We start from the raw sequence: 6,000 nt of genomic DNA, 5'->3' as shown, positions 1-6,000 counted from the left end.
GTAAAATCGGGTAATTAAAACGAATTTTTGACAAAATAGGTGCAGTCATTTGCACACGGGCGTGTGTCTTTTCACACGAGCATGTGGGTTTTGGGGGGTTTGATTTTTGTTTTTGTAATCTATTATTCTAATTTGCTTAATTTATAATTTCATCCTAAAACTTGATTAGATTAATTGAAGCCTTTAATGATAGGGAAACTTGGTAATATTTTAGGATTAGATTTGTAACTATTAAAACACTCTTAATTTTTAATTTGAAAAATGTACTAAAGTCTGTAAAAGTTATGATTTAGCCCCTAATAATAAAACTTGAATTAGACATAATAAATGAACTCGAATTAAGCTGGAATTTTTAGGGCTTCTATAATTTGACTAAAAGAAGGTTGGTAACTATTTAGAAATAAAATTGGGATAGTTTAACCTTAGGTGATAAAATGACCAAAATTCCCATAGGTTTAAATACTTAGAAAAATTTTAAAGTGATTAACAAATTGCTTTCACACTAATAAATTATAGTTAATTAGTCATAAATGAGGTGTTAGATAATTAGTCATAAATGAGGTGTTATAAGGTTGGGGTGTGCGTTGGGTGGTCGTTAGCTAGAGAGTCGCTTCGGTGGCTAATGTAACGCTTCGAATTGAAGTCAAACAGTCTAGGTCGGGTTTGGGTTGTCACACTACAGAAGTCGTACACCCAACGTGTGACAACCCTAAATTGACCCTAGTTGGAAAGTGGTTTCGGGACCACGAAACCGAGTCTTATCAATAATTAAAGGTCATATTCTGTGTTTATGATGTGCGTAAATGTTTGTGTGGTAGTTCCATACTTTAATTTGGTCAGTGTATGTGAAATTTATTAGTAGGGACTTATGTGAGACAATTTAGAAATATGCTAGGCAAGTGTTAAAATGGCCTATTAATACATGTGGGAAAGTGTTTGTCCTTGCATGTCAAATTAGACAAATTGAAGCATGATGGCCGGCCATGCTATGGGTGGAAACATGTCTCCAACATGTTAGGCTAGTGATGTATGTAGGAAACAATAAAATAGAAAGCTAGTATTAAAGAAATGGAAAAAGAAAATGATGATAACAAAAAAATAATGTGTGTGGATGCCCCCCTTTGCCGTGACAAAACAAAGAAAGAAAGAAAAAAAAAGTTGTTGTTCATCCTTTGGTTGTCTTGGCCGAATAGAAGAAAGGGAAGAAGGGGGAAGAGCTTGAGAAAAATCGGCTATGGTGGTTGCTAGACTAAGGTATGTTTGATGATATTCCATGAGATGCATACATGTTTTAGTTGTTAGTTTAAGTTCTACCTAGCCCATGGTTTGAATTTTTACTATTGATGGAGATGATATTCGGCCATGGGTGTTGTCTTTCTTGGTTGGTGTTTTGATGTTGTGGTGATGAGAGCATGAATAGATGAAGAGTTCGGTAAATTGATATGGGGTAAAAATGGGTCAAATGTTCATGTAATGGTGTATGAATTTTTAGTATAAAATTCTTGGTATGAGTATTAAAGATGGTACATGAATTCGGCCTTAGAAGAAAGTTTAGTATAATATGGTTGTTGTTAAATGAAGTAGAGTCTAACAAGTGAGCTCATATGTGCATTAGTTGCTAGATGGAGAAGAATCGGCTAGCAAGTTGTGTGCTAAGGCCGAATATAATTTTGAAAATCATTGAGTAATGTATGTGTTTGGAATTGATGAATTAAGAGTATGCTTAAATTGTGTTATGAATAATTAGATGTTAAATCAAGGTTTGCTAAGCTAGCTATTAAGGTGAAGTGCAATTGTTAGTAATTGAGTACTAGTGTATATATGTGCATTAGCCGAGTTTTGGACTAGAAACAATATGGTATTTAGTCAACACAAGTAACCATATTGTAGAATGTATTAATGCACAATCGGCCCCAACATAGACATGTATATTTGGCCACCTAATTAAGCACATAGGTGGTGTTGAATTTAATCTTGCACATTCGGCCATATGGGTGTACACACTTGTGATACTATCCTTGATTAGGATAGTTGGCAATAGGGTGATAGCCTAAGGTTGTGAACCAAATAGTTCAAAAGCATGGGGTAGAAGGATAAGAATTTGTCATGTGTATCCTATGAAATGAAATTTTAATGTTTGATACAAATATTTTACAAAGTGGTTGAATGGGTTAATTTAATTGTTTAAGCTCAAGATCCTAAAGGAGAGGCGTCCAACAAGGGGAAAACGAAGGTCATCGAGTAGCCGACTTGGAATTTATTTTACCCAACACAAGGTAAGTCATTAAGCATATGTTTGATGTCGATTTGAATGAACATGATATTTATGCGATTACGTTCAATAAAACGAAATGTATATGTATGGAATGATGACATTGTTGAATGTAAAAAGGTAGTGAATGTGTAGAGTGTTTGGTTTCGGCACTAAGTGTGCGGGCATTAAGTGTGCATGGTGACGAGATTGGCACTAAGTGTGCAAGCTTGAAATGTATGGCACTAAGTGTGCGAGCTTAAATTATATGGCACTATGTGTGCGAGCTTAAATCACATGGCACTAAGTGTGCGTGAACGATTATTAAGCACTATGTGTGTGAACTTAATACATATCTTCGATCGATTAATTATATGGAGGGTGTGACTTTATCGAGTTGATCACGGACAGCGGGAAGAGTAAGTACCTTGAGCTTATGGAAAATAGGCACTATGTTCATGCTCGGGGTTGAGCTTGGTAAATTTTAAATCTATGTGATGATTACAATTGCAGTCACGTAAATAAGGCATCATGGAATAGATGAAAGTTCATTTATTTGCATGATTGTGGTGAAAATGAGTTGATGTATGGAAATGCCTCAATTACCCTATTGAATAGTATATGAAATGTCATTGGGTGAATTGGTATGAGATTGAACCGAAAGGTTCAAGGGACTATGGTATAGTTCGGTATTGATGGAGTACTTAGCCTCGTTTCATTGTTTCACTTTGTGATAATTTTGTTAATGGATGATTGTGGAATGCTTATGACTTACTGAGTTATATACTCACTCGGTGTTTACTTGTCACCTATTTTAAGTCTCTTGGACTCGTCTCTTTTGTGTGCTCGAACCGTCATCGAATTCATCACACCCATGAGCAATCTTTTGGTATTGTCTTCTTAGTCGATCTAGGAGAACATTTGGCATGTATAGGCTCTTTTGTTTTGTTGAATTTTGGGTTGTAAACTTTAAGCCATGCGAATATGGCCTATGTGGTCGGTTGAGTGTGGTTCTAAAACTTATAGTCATGAGTCTTAGAAATCTTAATTTTGATAAGGTGGTCAAAATTTGTGTTATGTATGATGGATTATTAGTTAGGTCATGGAAGAATTATGAAATAGGCATTGTTTGCTTTGTAATGAGATCTTGACAGCAGAAGAGTGATGTGAGATTGAAAAATCACTAAAAATAGTAGAAGTGGAATTAAATAGTGAATAAATTATGTAATTGAACCTTGATGAATCTACTTTCATGTGAAAGAAACGAAACAGTCACATGAGTTGGATTTTAAGAGATATTCAAGTTTTCGCAAAACAGGGCCAGAACGGTTTCTGGATCCCCTGTTCTGACTTTGAAAATTCATTATAAATTAACCAGAGAGAATTAGAAGTTATACTCTATATGTACAGATTTCTTTGTGAGTCTAGTTTCTTTAGAAACAAATGGCATAAGTGTTGGAGCCTTGTACAGGAAGATATCCAAGTCGTAATGCGCAAAGGTCAGTGTAGTCGAACCCTGAAACAGGGGAGACTTTAACTAATAAACTATACTAATTGGCTCGACCAAAAATTCTAGAAAAAATGTGTAAATGGAATATGAGTCTAGTTTCAGGAAAAATTTACGGAACTGGTTTTCGAGTTCTGGAACTCGAGATATGATTTTTAAGGTGACAGTGATGCAGTTAGCTAGCCTACCCGAATGAAAAAAAAATATATAAAGGGGGAAATAAGTGAAGTAAGCCCGGTAACACCTCGTGTTCAACTCCGGTGACGGTCACGAATTTGGGGTGTTACACAACGCACCAGTTTTGGTTCCTTATCTATTTGAACTCAGGATTTTATTTACATCAAAGTGTGCGAGTCACACATATATAGTCTGTCATCCGCTCAGGATTTAAGTATGCCACACTATGAACGTCACAAGTGAATAAATCCATAAATAGATTCAAGATCTATCCTACTTGGGTCCAATCCAATATACTATCAGTCCATTTATTCACATCTATGTCTCTATCTTTTGGGAGTCATCGCTCCGATGCCTAAAACAAAACATCTCCCTGATTGGATTTGATAGATTATATATTATTCTTTCAATCAGTTTGCTTATTTCTAATTAGACTAGAACATGTTTAGGTTCATCTACTAATATAAGTTGTCTTTCTGTATTATAATCCAACCACATAATCCGCTTAGTATTAGTTTAAACATTAGACAATGAATAAGCAACATTTGCTTCCATTTTGTTTTGCATGCAAAAATCATATGAGACAATCATACAAAGTATATTAATGTAATCAATGAAATTGTTTTATTAACCAATCTGTTTGAAAAAATTACAAGCCTACAAACAAATATACTATACTCGGGGCACCAGATCTAACAATTTCATGAAAAAACTTGTCATTCTTACCTTACTAGAAATGAAATCTTAATTCTTATTTTCTCTATCCTCCAAGACAACTATTGATTCTTTTTTCATGAAATTAAGGTGACTAATAAACTCCTCTATTGATTTTACTAAGGATTTATGAAAGAAATTTGAGAAATTAAACTTGAAAGACTTAGATATGGTGGAAAAGACCTATTTGTTTTAAAAAAACAAAAGATATAAAGATAGAGAAAATGATGCTGACGTTGGAATAAAGAAAGATGAATGAAATCTCTTCATCTTTCTCAACTTTTCTAAACAAATATCTAATTAATTTAAAATGATAAATATCGAAATAATCCACCATTCAATTTTTTTCACAAATTAGTCCTTAATCATTAAGCTTTTTCATAATTATCTAATTCAAGTAATTACCATTTAGTCCTTCAACTTTCTCTACAATACCATCCGTGATTCATACTTTACTTTGATAAATTTTCACTTCTAGGCGTTTCTCCTTTTTCCTCTAATTCAAGGTAATCATTTCAAACTTTTGATTTTCTTACTTTTACCACAACACTTTCCATTCTCCTACAATCAAGTCAATACTTTGAATTTTTTTTCTCATCTTGAATGTATTTCTAATTTCTACCAGCTCTAACTACTTTCTATACTATTACTCGAAATTCCTATTTTATCTATTTTCTAAGATTCTCTAATATTCCTAACTCAACTTAGTACTGTTCCTAACTCTAAGGCATAATGAGATCGAAACTTGGCTTAGTTCTGTTCCTGACCCAACTTAGTAATGTTTCTAAAAACTTTTAAAATATGATATAAGTTAATCTAAAATTAAACACATCTTGACAAGTTTAATATTGAAAAGAAAAGAATTTTTTTGATGAAATCGAAAAAGTTATTTCATAACGTTTGGTCGGACCAATTGAGGCATCAATTTGGAGATAGAGGTTGAATTAATTGACCCGTAAATTAATACAAGTCAGTTGAACCCAAGCTAAAAAGTAATTAAACTAGTTTTCTTTATTTTTTTAAATATTTATTTTATTTGCATTTTTTTATAATTTATTTGATCGAATCGGAAGAACTGATCAAATCGAGAATTAGTGATCAAACCGGTTTAACCATTGGTCGGATTCTAAAGAAATAAAAAATAAAACAATATATATAAAAGAGAAAATAATACTTTTATCATTTTTTTACCATATGAGAATTTTTAATTATTTATCTTTTTTAAATAAACTTTAACAGCTTTAACTAACTATTGAATTTAGGTACCAATTTGGGAAAAAAAAGTTTAAGTAACACTTGTAACCAAAAAAAAGTTGAAATACTAAAATGGGAAAAATGCATGGTTTAGGTA

This window comes from Gossypium arboreum, chromosome 3 (genome assembly GCF_025698485.1).
Source record: "Gossypium arboreum isolate Shixiya-1 chromosome 3, ASM2569848v2, whole genome shotgun sequence".
Lineage (NCBI taxonomy): Eukaryota > Viridiplantae > Streptophyta > Magnoliopsida > Malvales > Malvaceae > Gossypium > Gossypium arboreum.
The sequence above is the reverse complement of the archived record's forward strand: the minus strand, read 5'-3'. Positions refer to the sequence as shown.